The sequence below is a fragment of the Poecilia reticulata genome, linkage group LG4 (genome assembly GCF_000633615.1).
Source record: "Poecilia reticulata strain Guanapo linkage group LG4, Guppy_female_1.0+MT, whole genome shotgun sequence".
Lineage (NCBI taxonomy): Eukaryota > Metazoa > Chordata > Actinopteri > Cyprinodontiformes > Poeciliidae > Poecilia > Poecilia reticulata.
The window spans coordinates 13,889,620-13,905,623 of NC_024334.1; the positions used below are offsets into that span (position 1 = coordinate 13,889,620).

The 16,004-nt window shown below is 39.1% G+C and overlaps 1 protein-coding gene and 1 long non-coding RNA gene across 2 annotated transcripts in view; one reads left to right on the forward strand and one right to left on the reverse strand.

Annotated features, from left to right (window-relative positions):
- LOC103464028 (uncharacterized) overlaps nt 1-3,067 on the reverse strand; it is a 25,276-nt gene extending 22,209 nt beyond the window's left edge. Inside the window, exon 1 of the long non-coding RNA XR_533577.2 lies at nt 2,975-3,067. This is a non-coding gene — a long non-coding RNA (uncharacterized LOC103464028). The remainder of the gene's footprint in view (nt 1-2,974) is intronic.
- naaladl2 (N-acetylated alpha-linked acidic dipeptidase like 2) overlaps nt 800-16,004 on the forward strand; it is a 415,941-nt gene continuing 400,736 nt past the window's right edge. The window contains exons 1-2 of the mRNA XM_017304561.1: nt 800-1,698; nt 1,823-1,885. The gene's annotated coding sequence lies outside the window, so the exon portion shown is untranslated. The remainder of the gene's footprint in view (nt 1,699-1,822; nt 1,886-16,004) is intronic.

The following is a 16,004-nucleotide window of genomic DNA, read 5'->3' on the forward strand; positions in this document are numbered from 1 at the left end:
GCTATACACCGAGGAAATGCTGAAACCCTGAGTTGTTTGAAATCAACTTTAACAAAGTTGTTGTGAGTTCCGCTTTTATTTAGAGTATTAACTGGAACATCATTTATTTTAGCGTGAAGCTCAACTTTTTATACTTTTATGCTATGCACTGTGCTCTTGTTTTCCTCATTTGAAGCACTTTGAATTGTCTTGTTGCTGAAAAGTGCTATATCAATAAAGTCTAGGAAATGAAATGAAACTGGGGATATTTTGTGAATTTGATATAAATATGTTTTCAGTATTGAACTCTGATTTTCCTGTCTGCTGCAGGCTCGTGTGTCCAGCATAATAAACAGTCCTTTGTGCTTTCACATTTTTTTCTGTCATTCTAAGGTAAAGTAACAATAATGTATTTTAATGTTAACCCTTGATTTTCAAAATCGAACATTAGTAAAGTTAGAGTAATGCCACTGTATTTTATATTCTTCCATTCTGTTCATTAGGCTGCATTATTACTGTAGTATTTTACCAAGCCTTGGTGTTGAAGGTACTGGTCGCACCTGCAATATACTTTAATTGGACCATTCTATGCTTACATTACATTAAACCATTCATTAACAGCAACAAATATAAACCGATAAAATGAATTTACAAAATGATACCAAACATAAAGCAGTTTAAATGAAAGTTGAGTCAGTTTTAGGAGACAAAGCAGATTTGTTCTTTGGTGTTTTAATTTTCAGGACAAAATTAAAAAAAATTGAAATTTGAACAGGCTTAGGACTTGAACAACTGGATGGCATCAGAAAGTTATTTGTCGTTTATGCTAACCGCTGTTTACCTGGAGAGAAGCTGAAGTGACAACATTGTTCTCACTGAGTCAGAAGTTTTCTGGACTTTTTCTGCAGACTTGGATCCTCTTGGCAAGTTAAATGTTTTAAATAAAGAAAACACCACACATGGGCTTGGAGTTTCCTAAAAACTGAACACTGATTCTGATTTGAAGCATTAAATACTGAATTAGCTGTGAGCTACAGTAAGTTTAGCATGTCTAGGGCAACCGTTTAAATAACTGCTTCTTTATGTTTATGTCAAAACTTACTTTGCAGGAACATGGAAATACAATGTAAGTTTTTAACAGATCTGTTTACATATAAAAATGTGTTACATTTCTTTTCTTTAACAAATATTTGGTTTGGTTTATTTTATGTTGCTAAGAATTAGTAAAAGTGTACATGATGAAGAATATGACTTGATGTTTCCCAGAGGTCACAGTAGGTCTGCTTTATGCTCACTGTTCACTAACTTGGTATTTTTTACTCCAGTTCCCCGCCGTTAGCTCCATCCTTTTCACCTGTTCATATTTTGAGCAGGTGATGCATTTCGCCATTCTTTCCCCGAACCCTCCCGAGGCTCTGAGAGCTCTAAAATCCCTTTGACAAAAGCATTTGTAAGCATCAAAGTCTCTTCGACAAAATAAACCCAGAAAGAATGTTTTATCAGAGCACCAAAGAGGGTTAGTGTAGTTTTTCGCGGGGTTAACCATCTCCAAATGGTCGGGGTGGCAGATTAGAAGTGAAGGGCGTGCTCCTGGGCGAGAGAGGGGAGAGTGGATGAGAGAGCGGCCCTAATGCGGCATCTCATTACAACCTCTGTCAGGATCCCTCTATTCTACCATCATCTCCCCTTAACTTGGTAAAAGCCCAACTGTCGCTTCGAGTGAGTGTGCCGCCAAGGAGGCATTTACAAATAAATGAAAAATGTCAGACTTGATTTCACTCCTCTCGGACTGCGGCGCCTCAGCTTTGTCACAAACTGTCTTTGTTGTTCTGGTCTCTTGCAGGTCCACCTCCTGGTCGCCGTGGATAGGTTCTGGCAGGTTCAGGCCCTCTGTTTTTCTCCCAGGGTAAGCTTGCAGACAATGACCTTCCCTTCATGTTTCTGAAACACTGATTCCTCCTGTTTTTTTTTTGGGGGGTTTTTTTGTGTCCCGGCTCTGCTTCTCTTATCCTTGTCCTCGAATGGCGTGTGGTTTTTGAGCAGGCAGGAAGTTGGAGCTGGTTAGCTATGACTTGAAAATAAAGAGCTGGAAAAATGGCGTGGAATCCCACTCACAAAGAGCCAACATGGTACCGTCTTTAACCCCTTAGCTTTGTGGTTCGCCTGAGATGCCCTTGCTAGCGCTGCCGCCACCACAAAGGCAAGGAATTAAAGACACACTGCACCTTTTTTGATCGCGGATGCTTTCTCAGAATCTTTTGGATAGTTGTTTAAAGGAGAGATGCAGCTTTGACCAGGGTTTACTATCCAGATTTACACATCTCATTCGGCACTTTACTTGTATTTATTGTCTTTAGCAGAAAATTATGCTATGTCTGAATTTCTTTATCGGAGAATTGATCTTCACATACCCATGCGAACAGAATCGGAATTAACGTTTTCGCTGGAAAACATGAAAACATTTGTTGTTTTTTTTATCTCCGTTTATGTAAAATCAGTAGTGAAAAATTGTTTTTGAGAATATTATCAACAATTGGAGAAGATTTCATTTAACACCAGATTTATAAGACGTGCAAATATAGCTGAGCTGTTTTTTTAAAAACCTACGGCTTATTTTTCTTTTTACTTTGATTTCATTTGGTAAAGCCTTTTGAAGTGGTTATTAACATTATTGTTGAATAGAGCTGATAAACCGTCCCTTCGTTTACTTCATACTTGAACCTTAGAAACATACACAATGCGAAATATCTTGGAATCCAAACATTTTTGTGTATACAGTGTACTAAATGTATTCTGTTATAGTTTTCTTAGCATGCTGCTGCTAAACGCGTCATTGCTGTTTATGTCATGTGATGCTCCAAGAATTCAATCCTGTTTTTGTAGTCATACTTTCTGTCAGCTAAGACAAGTTTGTGTTTTAACCACTTTTCCAGTTCGCCTCTTTGATCAATTATTGGAAAACAAATACAATCCGGAAAAAAATCATTTTACTCACCTGCTGCCTTTAACCGTTTTCGTAAAGCAATCACTGTATGTTCCATAAGAGTTCCTGGTGAAATACTATTACTTATAGTGGGTTTTATGGAGTACAAACGCCCCATGCAGACCCTTTGCAATGGGCTGTTAAGCCTCTTTAGTAACACTTTAAAGACTGTGAGTGGTGGGTGGGAGGCTTTAAGCAGAGGGGGTTGAAGGACAGCCTGTTTGAAGATTGTAAAGGCAGGACGCTTCAGCATTTAAAGATGTTAATGATGCATGTCGCTGACTGAGAAGCCAGCGGACTGCAGCCAGCTGGTTTCTTTAGCATAAATGAGTGAGAGAGTAAATCTTGAGATGCTTTGTGGTGTCTTGTTTCATATCAGGAGAGTCTTTTTGAAGGGTATAAAAGTCAGAGAATAAACAAGGTATTTGCAGAAGTAGCCTGTTTGAGGCTATATCTAAAGGGTCCCAATCACCCATTAGCAGCGGCGGATCTAGCGGGGTGGCAGGGGTGGCAGTTACCGCCCCAAACGAGAGCCTCGCCACCCCTGTTGCCACCCCAGCTAGCGACAATGAAGTCAATAAATAGTTATGGCAAATCGGACATTAAACTCTTTTCTCCCCGACAACATTGAATGCAACACAATGTAACCTGACACCTACTGCTAAGTAGCGGGAAGTGCGAGAGAAGGACAGAGCGCGAGGCAGCAGCATTGATAGATGTATATGTTACTGGACTGGACAATTATGTGATTTATCGTAAGTCACACATGCGGCATTGCTGTCCATTGAGTCAGGAATATTGGTGGTCAGGAAAGTACTACAATCACGCAAAGAATCAGAACAATGGACGCAATGTTTAGCAGTTAATTCAACCATAGATAATGGTAATAAGGGCTTCAGATTTCACAGGTGAGGAAAACTTTTAATTTAAAGAAAAGATTGAACAAGTGAGCAGTGGGTCAGTTATACAGTTATACAGTCTCTACCCACGACCTCCTATTTTTATGGCGACACTGATTTAGATCACTACACAGTGTTACATTAGCCGAACTGTTAGCCTGCTACTGACTTTGATAACCTTAACATGTGCTGCGCAGTTCGGTGTGTTTTGGTTCCGTTGGCACTAAAACAGGTCAACCCGCCCACCACGTCATCAGTAGAGCAGCTGTTTATTAAATCAGCTAATTAACCGCCGCTGTGTTCAGGCGAAAACTTATTAATAATCATAATATAGACATTAAGCCTGACAGCATAATGTAACAGACTGAATGTTCTGTTTTAGTGTTTTTGCTACTTTTTTGTGTGGGAAATGTTTGTTTTTTGTTGTTGATTCCCCTGATCGATAATCTCTGTTCTGTCTGCTCGTTGAGCTGTTGTCTGTCGGTTGCCATGGCAACAGGTCATGTGTAACCTTTAACGTTGAGCGAGAAAAGGCAGAATAAAAGTTGGAGCTATTTTTTTCTTTATTTCATTATCCAATTTAATTTTGTTACTTTATTCTTAAATTTCTATTTTTTGTATTATTTACAGAGTTTATTTGTAGGTTGATAATTTTTTTGCTTTATTATTTTCTTATTTATTTTCTACATTTAGACAGGAAGTAATGTGAGTCAGTCCACCAGGGGCCTGGTGAAGGACCAGCAGGTATTTGGGTTTGGGGCCGATGGTTTTTAAGAGCGGTAGCATGAGAACAAATTAAAGTTTGATGTCTGATGTTTGGTGAAAGAAGAAAATAAATCACCAAGAACAATCAATAAGTTTGGACATTGAACCTTGTTTTGCCCGTGTCGAGAATCATGACTCCAGTGCCTTAGTAGTGGCTTGGTGGAACTTTTATTGGATGTTTGGCTTTGCGAACAGCCAGAAGTGGTTCTATTTGGTTCTTCACCTGTTTATCAGCTTTATTGTACCTTTATTCTGGCGCACTGCAGCCGCTGCAATTCCTAAAACAAGCGACAAAAACTGAGCTAATCCCCTGTGTTCTAAAAACATGGTGATATTTATAACAGTTGTCAAACTACGGCTCCTACAGCATATTTAAAATAAAACAATTTACCAATATAAGTAGATATTCGCCCTTTCTAGCATCTTGACAGAACTAACAGAACTGTTTACAAATTTGTATCATGGAGAATTTATCAAACATCAGTTTTCTAATCTTTATTTTAAGTCGTATTTAATAGATATATTGAATAACAAATGATGGCGCTACTAATATTTTTGTGACAGATTTCTCCTTGTCCTGTATTGGGATAAAATGGTTTTCTGGACACAATGCATGTCAATTGATATGCATATCAGTAATGCATATCAATCAGCAGGAGTACGAAAGATGTGAAAATAATTAACTATACTACATTAAGAAATTGTATTTAAGCCTCGGTGCTACATGAAGCTCATTTTGAAACAATGCAAGTTAAAAACAATATTTCGTATTGTTTTTAATACAAAATATTAATATATATATATATATGCTGCCACCCCTGAAAAAGTCCCTGCCACCCTCTTGCCACCACATACATATTTTTCTAGATCCGCCCCTGCCCATTAGATATCAAGGGATTACATAAATAAGCCGAGTTATTTACTGGTGACTCTTGAATAGATTTTTTGGAGCAGCAAGAACTTAAACAGCATCTCGACCTTGAAATCATTCCAGCAGAAACAAAGCTTTTACAGGCTGATGGTCAACGTGCTTGAAGAACTAAACATTCTTATTTTTATCCTGGCCGTTACCTCCCGACACATTTTCATGAGATTCTGATCTCCCTTCAGTGTTCCATCTGAGATTTCTGCCATTGATCTGGATTCCTCCAGTAGAATTTCCACGGGGCCAATTAGAGAGCAGAAAAACTAAATTGTGAATGATAACGTTGATTTTATGGTTTTAGAATTATGGTCTGCCTGTCGTTGTAGTTTAGTAATGTCAGTGGAGAAAGTGAATCCTATTCTATTTCTTTCAGAAACAAGAATATGAAATCCATAGCTCTCACCAATGATATGCCATAGTAAAAATAAAAAGTTTGCTTTTAATATATTTGTGTCCTGACTTGAACTATTTTAGATCTCTATTAACCTTAACATGCAGGAGCAAATTACAGTAACCTCAGTTTACCACAGGGGTGCATTTCTTTTTATTTCACGACCCGGTCTGAAATGTGTATTACTGTTGCAGCTTGCATCCACACAAAAATATATGGCCTGCCATGGAAAGAGAAGGCATGAATTCAGCCTAATATAAACCAGAACTATGATGGACGATGCACTGCCAGAGCAGCGTACATGTTTTAGAGATGCCAGCTAAAATAAAATGTAAAGTCTTCACCTGCAAGACCGCTACTGCACATCCAAACTAGTGTATTCTACTTGGTCCACTTTTCAGCTTCTGACTTAAATATTTTCTCCACTTAACTCGTACATTGAAAGTTCTAAAGAGGAAAAATAATCAGAACAATCAAACGGTTCCAAAATATTACAACTATCAATTGCTTGGATGCATACTTGGGACACTGTCAACTTGCATAACATATAATTGCAATACTGTGCCTTATTATTTACAGTAGATGTCATAATAATATAATAATATTCACCTCATTTAAACTTGTGCATCCAGATATGAGGTCTTCATTTATTGCCACTAAGCAGCCCTGTACTGCAGGCAGGAATCGCTGTTTTGACATAATTAGATGGATTTAATGCCAGAAACGGCCACACCGATGTTTTAAAACCTCCGTTAAACACTAATGTATTTTTCTTGCATAATAAAATTTCAAGACACCAGAGACGTATCAGAAAATGTACAGTGGGTAAAACAGGAAAATGTATTCATCATTAGAAAAAAAAGCTTGATGGTATTTTTAAAGTGAATATATCACCATGAAACCTTGGTGCTACAGCCCACACAGCATCGGTCCTGATCAGCAGAGCTCTAACATGCGGTTTGAAACCTGTGATGCATTTTTGTAAAGAGGTGTTGAAATAAGTGTCCTTATTTTTATTTTATTTTTTTTAAAGGGAGCAGCAACTTGAAAAAATAACATTTCCTAGGTTGCTTTGTGCAGATAAAGGCACATAAGCAGGTTTGTAAAGCTCCAATCTTCTGATATTGATTCTGCCTGATTTGAGTTTTTCTTGTTCAATAACAAATTAATTCTGCTAAATATTTCTCTTTCCCTTCTATCTGTGAACAGTAAGTAATGCGCTATATTAGTTGTTTTGCGTGAGGGCGGCTTCCATCAAACTGAATTTTCCTTGATAATCACTTCTCCCAAAACCAGAGTGCTAATCCCAATATAGCTGCCCTGACTATTTTATGAAAAATTAAATGAAATTACAAATCAAAGTGTCTCCAAAATGTCTTATTTATTTACAAGAATTGTCTGGCCTGCATTTGCTTTTGTGCCTATTACTGTCTGGATATTCGTTTTGGGATATTTTCTGAATTGCAAATGACGGATCTCAGCTGATCTCTCAATGCAGTGGATGAAATTTTCACGACGAGAGGACTGGGCAAAGGAGAACACCTCTTACCCCGACAGGACATGATGCAGCTGAATACATTATGGATTTCTTGAGGAAGTGGAAAACAATGTGTCTGTCCATATTGTCTGTGGAGGATGTTGGAGATGTGTACATACTTGGATTTTTGATAACCCAATATGACATAAATTTTTATTTTAAGAGAGAAAAACATATTTAACCCTGTTATATCCTCCTTACTACCAGTAGTTCATTTTTGCCCTTTGTAGAGGACATTTCTAAACTTGAATATCTCCCACCCCCTGCATTCTACTGAATTAATTCATTTTGGTATTTGAAGAGGACATTTAGGACTTTTCAATGATACCACATGTGAAGGGGTGGGACTTTTGTACGTACCTTTTTCTAATTCCTAAAAATGGCGTTCATCAGCAATAACACTTTTCATGGGAAGAGACAAAGTAAGTGCATAAAACCTTTTATTACCTTACAAAGACTGTGGGATTTAAAAAAAATGTTGATTGGACAATATTTTTTCCTGGTAGGAGGATATCTAGGATGAGAAAAAAAGAGGCAATAAATACGTTGGACAATATTTTACTTCAACAACAATTTGTTTTCACAAGACAGCAGTCAGAAGTTGATTCTCAGTCATGGAGTCAGAAGTTTGGTTTTGTGTACTTTTATGTTCCAGAGCAGTGGTTCTTAACCTTTTTTGAGGTACCGAACCCCCCAGTTGCATATGCGCATTCACCGAACCCAAGTTGAAACTTGGTAGTCTGTTGCTATGAGAGAGATACTTGTGAAGCAGGTGTCTAAGAAAATCTTGAAGTTACTCTCTGAGCAAGGTGGAAAACAGTGCTGCCAGTGGCACCTACAGTATCTCAGGCAGCTCAGGAAGTTGCATAACTTTCCCTGTATAGAAACCTGTGTGGAACACCATCAGGTCCGGTCCATCATCAGGTCAAAATTTCAACATCCAAAGTACAGGGAGGAGGACTCACAACATTTTTCTGAGATATGTGGTCCATACAAGTTTGCAACTTCTGCATCTTGTTGATAACAGCCATGCATAATGTCAACACTTTACATGGCCTGGTTGATTCATTCCAAGCCAGTGCAAGAAAACGCACACAATTCACATCTTCCTCTTTTGTTTTTTGGCACATCTCAAAATTTCTCTTAAAATTCACATGGCAATTGGGTGGAAACAGACATTTAGTACATCATGTAAAACCTTACATTTGAACAGAGGTGTTTCACCTTTTGAGTCCATTCCACATTTAAAAATAGTGGATCCAGAGTATACACACTTGACCTAAAACCTGAATATCAAATCAGAAAAATCTCAGAATCATGCTGGGAAGTATGTTAGTTGATCTTTCCCTTTTTAAGTTCCCAACTAAAGCAATAAGTGGCCTGAAAAAAGTAACGATCATATATAAATCACAACAAACCAGGATGTGGCCGATGTTGCAGACATGACATCTTTGCCAGGATTTTCATCTTTAGCTGTGATAATGGCAGACTGGGTTGAAGACGTGCGTAATGAAAGCCCTTGGCGTTGACAAAGACCTTGGTCAGTTGCGCTTTGTTGCAAATTTTGTCTATGTGTGTGTTTGGCATGTGAATGGTGAGCTCCATTCACTCAAGGTTACTTGAGGAGTCATCCATTTCTCCAATCACTGTCTCCTATTACTTGCTCCAGTGCACCACTTAGGCTGCACACATAAGCCTTCATGGGCTTTTTTCTGGCTGTAGTGTTTTTCAGTATGTTGTAGAGGGGCTCTATATATAAAACCCAAAATGAAAATATTTTTATATTGAAATTGATCTAATAGTCATAGGAAATATAGTCCTATGAATATAGGGAGGTGTAGTTGACATTAATACTCACATCAGCTTATGCCTTTCAGATATTACTTAGGCTTGATCATTCACAGACTGAACATTAAAGAAAGCATTATGTATTGTCATAATGAACAAGATTAGCATTATCCATATAGTAATCTCTTCTCGAAAAGGTCAGAGGTGAGTCTTGCACATGATAAATGCCCACAGACTGCTGACCTCTGTCAACAGTGTGTGGGCTGACAGAGGTCATGTACCACTTTCTCTTGTTTCACTCAAACAACTAAAGTTGACAAAGGTGAAAGTCCAGTAGACTCTGTTCGATTTGGTACTAGAATTGCAACTTTTGTTATATTTAATTCATTTATTTATTTGTGGTGGTACAATGTATACAAACAAGAGGTGTGCCGATCGATCGGCCACCGATCACAATCGGCCGATTTCCGTGAAAAAGTGTATGATCGGTGATTGCCGATCACAGTCTCTTGTTGCCGATCACACAAACCGATCACCTGCATCTCATATTGCAGCCTGCCTGTGCAGCTGGTCTCCTCTTTTCTTCACACTGCGCAAACAAGCAGCAACAAATCCTAAGCGATGTGGAACTATAACGCACTGAGTGACTGGGGAAGTTTGCGTGTTGCGGCGGAAAATTGAAGCACATCAAAATGCATCAACACGACGAATCTAATACGACATAAAAACGATGCCATACTTAACGGAGTTTGGCTACATCGAGGCTCACTGCAGTAAAAAAGACATGGAGGATCAGATAGCAGGTAAAGCAGCGCACAGCTACAAACACTCACCCGGATTAGCATGACGGTCAGAAAGCTAAACAAATAACACGCAAAATTATTTAAGTCTTCCAGCTGCGATGTAAGACGCTGGTTCTGATCTCGCTATTGAACCGCTGCTACGCGCTACAGGTAGTAATATTTCACAGACTGAGCGCCGCTTCTGCTCCACATGGTAGTGACTCTCACACCGAACCTGTTTAAAGCTGCAGCATCTAACCTAAAAAAATTAATTTTACATATTAAAACTTTCGCTGTCCTAACATGAGACAGATAATCTCAGAAAAAATAATCGACCTCCTCTGCCTCCTCCCTTTTCTGCATAATTACTCTGCTCAGTCAGAAACAGCCAATCAGAACTAGCAGTAATCAGCTAGCCGCCATGCTATCAGGAAGTTTTCATTCAGTAACTCAGGATTGTTTATTGTAATGGATCCTGTATTTGCCTTTGAATGTTAAGTTTTATACTTGAACTTTTTGGCAATGTTGAGAGGTTTTATTTTGACTCTTTGCATTATTTAGCCTCTTCAGAGCCTTCATATGTTTTCAGTCTGTTAAAGATAGTATTACTTATAGCAGTACAATTTGTACAATGCCCGTTTTGTTTTTTTCTTGGAAAAAGTTATTAAAAACAAGTTTTTGTCTAAATTAAGGTGAATTCGTGATTCCTTTTTCCACATAATGTAACCGGTAGTGTTTATGATTAAAATAAATAATAATTATGTGATCGGCCCTCATGGGTGATTGGAATCGGTATCTGCAGGAAAAAACCTGATCGGCACATCTCTAATACAAACGTAGAATGAAATGAGTCTGTAACTGATGTGTTATACAAATTTTACTACTGGCTCAAGGTCATAACAAAAACGGGAGACCATGCAGGGATTAAAGTGTAGAAAAATGAATATTTATTAACAAAAACAACAATGGATTGTCGATATCAGCATCAGTGGTGCAATGCAAATGCTTGGATGTGTTGTATAAGTGCATATGGAAGTCTTGAAGTGCCAAAACAAAGACAAACACAAATGTGCAAAAAAGGAGGGGAGATGAGGCCTGGCAACAAAATACCACAAGCGTCAAGCGGCAGAGTGGACACTGAAGGCGACCCAGAAGACGGAGATAGCCAGGTATAAATACTCTGCGCTCCCAATCAACCTGATCAGCAGCACCTGTAAAGGAGGAGGAGGAGCACAAAGGCAGACAACAAGACATCTGCAGCCCAGCTTACAAGGCCCAGGGCCGTAACACAAAGTATATAGCTAAAGCTAATTCGCCACTCAGGACTCTGCTTGGGCATTTCCCCTCTACTTGCTGCACCAAGAACAACTAAAGGAAATGACAGGAAGACACTAAGGAAGAAGACACTGAACAGAAAGTCGGCTTTCACAGTGGAGTAGAGTCAGATTTTGGTTGTAGGATTTCTCTGTTGTGTTTAAGACCACAGCCATTTCTTCCACTAGCTCTTAGCCTGAGCGTTTATTTTGGTTATATTTACCCAGAATGCCCTGCACAATAATATGCTTCCTGCTTTTGGAGCAGTCTCTACATTTGAACTGCGCCAGAATTCACTTCAATTGAATAGAGACCTAGGTTTTTAGGTGGACCAGAGTTCTACATCAGAGTTTGATTGTACATTCACACCTCTCCAAACAAACCAGACTTTCTAGGAAAACATACTAGAGTTTCATTAAAGCAAATTTAAAGATCTTTGTCAGTAGAACAGGACAAACTCTTCCATGCAGCCAAATGGTGATGGTGATGATTTTGTAGGATTTGCTCACCAGCTGCATGTAAACCCATATTCAGGTTTCATCTCTGTAGACAGCGTTTCCTCTCTGTGGTCTATTTCTGTCTTTTTCCCTCAGTTTTCCTCTCTCCTCCTGGTCTCTTGTCGACCTTATCGCTTCGTACAACAACCCATAACTCAGCTGCACACCTGCGATCCGTGACAGCTGAGCCTCTGGCCTGGTACAGTGCTGTCACTCAGCTAGCTAACTGCCTTTAAACAGCATGACCCTGCTGGCCCATTAGGCTTGTGTCAGATGGGAGTGTCAAGCCATTCCCCCATACACCTCGCTGCTTGGCCCTGCTGGTACCGCATAATGACAGGTCCAAAAAGTTGTTCTCATTTTAAGGCTAAGTCTGCTTTGTTAATGTTCACATTCATTTTTTATAATCTACGAGACTATACACTGTATGTGAAGCAGCTGACATTGTGTTAAATTTATGGTACGATTAAAAAAATGAACAGTTTGAAAAAGGTTAATTGGCTGACGGTTCCACAGTCCAAGAGAGCCCAAGGTAGAATTGACACTTTTTGAATAATTACCAAGACATATCAGTATATATATTATACATAACACATTATACTTTAAAGTAGCACAGGACCTGTAAGCAACATTAAGCATGTAAGAGGAAAAAAAATTGAGAGCCATGTTTATGTAATAATTTCAACTGAGGTGGCTCAAGTCACTACTTCAGTTCAGGAACATTGGAGGGAATTAAAATTATGCCCTGAAATGCCAAAGCACAGTGATCATAATGCTAGTCAGAATTTAACTAGACAGGGGTGCACTGATAAATCAGCAGGCCAATCAAATATCTGCAGGTCGATCAATCAACAAACTCCATTTCATTTATTGTTTGGGCGAATGGTCGATACTTGCATGTATCGAAGATGACAATTCAGTGTTGCAGAGTTCTGGGTCATTGTGAGCATTTGACCTGCACTTCTACTGCATACATTTACTGGCCACTTTCTTATGGGGAGCAGCAGTGGTAGGAGTTTGTCCTTTAACCCAGGGGTGTCAAACTCAATTTCACTGAGGGCCACTTCAGCATATTGGCCACCATCAACAGGCCACATTGACGGTACAAATCAGGAGTTCCCAGGTCCAGTCCTCCAGACTGCAACTTTTAGATGCATCCCTGCTAAAACACCCCACACAAAAGGTTGACTTCCCTCATTAGCAGCAACTCAGTTCTGTAGAGGCTGATAATGAGTCAATGATCCAGGTGTGATAGAGAAGGAACACATCTAAAGTTGCAGATGGTAGCTCTGGAAAACTAGACTTGGGCAGTCCTAGCATAAATGTATGAAAATACAATGTTAAAAATAAATTAAACAACACCTCATATTGTTAAATCTGGAGCTTTGGAGCGTCTGGTTATCAAGCGCATTCAAAACCTTTGGTTGAAATGGCGCATTAAATTCAAGTCTCCATTACAGACCAGAGAAAACTAAAGAGAATGCAACGTTGTGTTAATCCATTTGAGGAGCCGGCAGTTTATTTTGAGGAAATAAATGACGACGCAGAAGTTAATTAACATGCGCATTGCGCAGCTCAACCACTGCGGAAGCGGCTCCACCGCTGCGAAGAATTAAAAACCGCTGGAAGTAACTCATCCAGAAGATTTAACAAATGGAGCCTCCTGGGTGCATGTTACCCAGGAGAGGGCCGTCCTGGAGGAGCTGCAGACGTAACATCTGAACATCTGTCCGTTTCGGAGAAGCAAAACCACGCAAAAAAAAAAAAAAATAAACAAATTAATTAATTCTGGTAAAAGCAAACGCCCGGACCGCGCAAAACACTCACAGAGTTCAGTTGATCTGTTTGGATCAGACAGATTCAATTGACTGATGAATTAGTGCAGATTTTTCTGCAGATGGGAACCAGGAGGAAGTACGTTGAGACCCCAGCGGATGAAGTGATGCTAATTTAAGTGAAGTCACTTAATTTAATTTATTATAAGTTATTGAGGCCAGTGGTTTTTGTCACTACGGAGAAAAATGTAGATGCATTTATCTGTTTAATTTGTGATGGGATCTGGATTCACAGTGAATATTAACTAAACCGCAAAAAATGTGGCTAAATAGCCGATGTTAATATGATTGTAATTTCACAGGTAAAAATAGTACATGACCGATTTTTTTTATGTTGTCGGTCCAGATAACGGATAACAAAAAAAGTCTAGTGCGACCTGCCGCTCTGACACCAACTCACACACATCTTCATTCACAGTCTTACTTGTAAATCGATTTTTCTTTTCTTGTACGTTTTGATGTTAGCTTGTCGATATATCAGTTTTATTCGCTGGGAAAATCAATAAGCAGCTTGAGGTGACTCTGCTGCTCTCTAGTGGCGAGAAACCGTAATGTTGGCTGGTAACAATCGGAATGCATTATGGGAATGCATTATTAGTTTGAAGTCAATTCGTGCTCAAAACCTATTTTAAGTTAATCATGGGCCTATAAAACGCTGGGGGGCACATAAAGTGACATGGCGGGCCACATGTGGCCCGCGGGCCTTGAGTTTGACACATGTGCTCTAACCGGTCGGTTGCCAGTCCAATCTCCACTTCTTCTCTGTCGTTATGTCCTTGGACAAAACTCCTCACCAGCCTGGCCTGCTGGTGGTCGTCAGAGGACCTGGTGGCACCGTTGCATTGCAGCCTCACCTCTGTCAGTGAATCCCAGGGCAGCTGTGACTGCAGTAGCTGCCCACCATTGTGTGAATGGGTGTGTTAGTGATTGAATGCAGTGTGAAGTGCTTTTGGGTTCTCAGGTCTAGTTAAAGCAAGAACAGGTGATTAAGAATTTACTAGGTTGACCTTGTTTTGTATCCAGGTACGTTGTGGTAGTTTGCTCTGGTACTTAAAGAGCATCTTGGTCCCAAGATCATTTTGAGACCACGAACAACTACAACTTAGTGACATATTCCTTAAATGAAATTCAAGTTTTTGTTCTCAATAATTTCAATACTGCCACTTGTGTCACTTTGTACATAAGGTTAGAAGATGAGTGATGAGACAACAAGAGGGAAAAACATTTTCAGGACAAATATTTAGACATTCTTCTGAATACAAAACACAAGAGGGAAAAAAACCCAATGAGGTGAGTCCAGCACCTCCACCGTGTTGCTGTCACTGTTAACTTACTCAGCTAACGCTGGATGTATGCACTCTGCAGAGTTATGTGGCTTGTGTGTTTAACTTCATATCTGTTGGGCTGATTCATTGAACAAGTGACATGTAGTGTAGGTCTGTTTCATTCACGTTTGTGTTCACCTAAATGCCTCTGCTTACCATTGTCCAGTTTTTATTCTCAGTAAGTTTTTTTCATCCTGGTTAAATAAATGTTGATAATGTAATAGTGAACATAACTGGCAAACCAGTACAAAAAGTTTTTTTCTTGATTTTCTTTAAGCATTTGCTGCAACATAGTCATCTTATTGGTTCAGTCTTAGTCTTCACTTGGTGTCATGTTAGGCAGTCTTTACAACACTGACACTTGACATGTTCATTCAGAGATTAACCAGCTATGTTGGTTGCAACAAGTCATTATTTGAGCTACTTTTGCCTTTCTGTCATCTCCAACAACTCTCCCATTTCATTCTGTGATGACATGCCGACACTGATGGTATGTTGGTTAAACACAGAGGTTGCTGAATCTACTTTATTTCTGCACAGCTATGTTTACTGTATCATTACATATTATGACTGTAAATTTGCTGATGCACATTCATCACAACCAATTACTGTCTCACTGGGTGGTAATTTGTATTGTTGATGAAATATCGCTATTTGTATTCACCTTGTGTTCAGACTGAAAAAGATGATCCCCATTACTAAAGAGTGACAATGATCTTACACTTTAAAATAACAATTGGCATTATCCAAATAATAACCCTTTTCTTACATGCAAGTCCTCCTATTTTAAAAACCATTGAATTTGATTTGTAACTGAGTAGATGAGTAGCAGAGCAACTTCCAAAGCCTAACTAATTAATTTGTTTTGATATAGACCTTCTTTCAAAAGTACATTTCCTTATGACAGAGACAGATGGTGATTGCAGGAATTTCACAAAACTAAATCTCAGCCTGGTGCCTTGAGTTTCCATCCATCCATCCACC